The sequence below is a fragment of the Cynara cardunculus genome, assembly GCF_001531365.2.
Source record: "Cynara cardunculus var. scolymus isolate 2C chromosome LG 3, CcrdV1, whole genome shotgun sequence".
Lineage (NCBI taxonomy): Eukaryota > Viridiplantae > Streptophyta > Magnoliopsida > Asterales > Asteraceae > Cynara > Cynara cardunculus.
In genome coordinates this window covers 12,037,419-12,038,352 of record NC_037530.1, presented here as the reverse complement: position 1 = coordinate 12,038,352, position 934 = coordinate 12,037,419, and positions in this window count along the sequence as shown.

Genomic DNA, 934 nt, shown 5'->3' with positions numbered 1-934 from the left:
TATAATAGAATGAGTTATATCATACAACACACATACAAATGCCACCCTTATATCCAAAGGTACACCTCTCCTTAATATGCCACCCTTATCCCATGGTACACCTCTCCTTGATATGCCACCCTTATTTCCTCATCAAAATATTTTCACAGAATAATTTCAAATAAACCGCAGCCATTGAAATTATTATCAATACAAAAATATTTTTTTCAAAACTTCCTTTTTGTGATAAAATAACATTTCTCATCGAAAACACAACATTACATCAAATCCGGTCAACTTTGACTTAGCCGGACTTCAAATCCGGTCAACTTTGACTTAGCCGGATTTCAAATCCGGTCAACTATCCGGACGACAAACAGAATGAACTTTTTCCGATTTACACTTGGAAATAATTCTCAATAACTTTGTCCGATTTGCACTTGGAAATAATTCTCAATAACTTTGTCCGGATAACAAGTCCGGTCAATACCCCGCATAAAGCTTGATCGATTTATCACTTAGAATCAAAATCATCTTTGTCCGGATAACAAGTCTGGTCAATACCCCGCTCATTACTTAGCCGATTTAAAATAATCCGGCCACCATTTGGTCGTATTCTTACTTCTCAGTTCAAAAAGATGACTTTTCTTACCAATCATAACCCGATCGACACTTAACCGGTTTAAGGCTAAACCGTTCAACACTTAGACGATTTAGGGCTAAATCGCTCAACCTTTCATCGATTTATAAAATAATCCGGACAACACATCATTTAACTTTTGACCGATTTAAAACAATCCGGACAAGCCTTGTCCGGTTTAAAATTCGGATAAAATACTTAGAACAAAAGACTGATTCTTTCCAAAGAAGAAGAAGAAGAAGAAGAGGAAGAAGAAGAGGAAGAAGAAAAAGCAGAAGCAGAAGCAAAAGCAGAAGCAGAAGCAGAAGCAGAAGC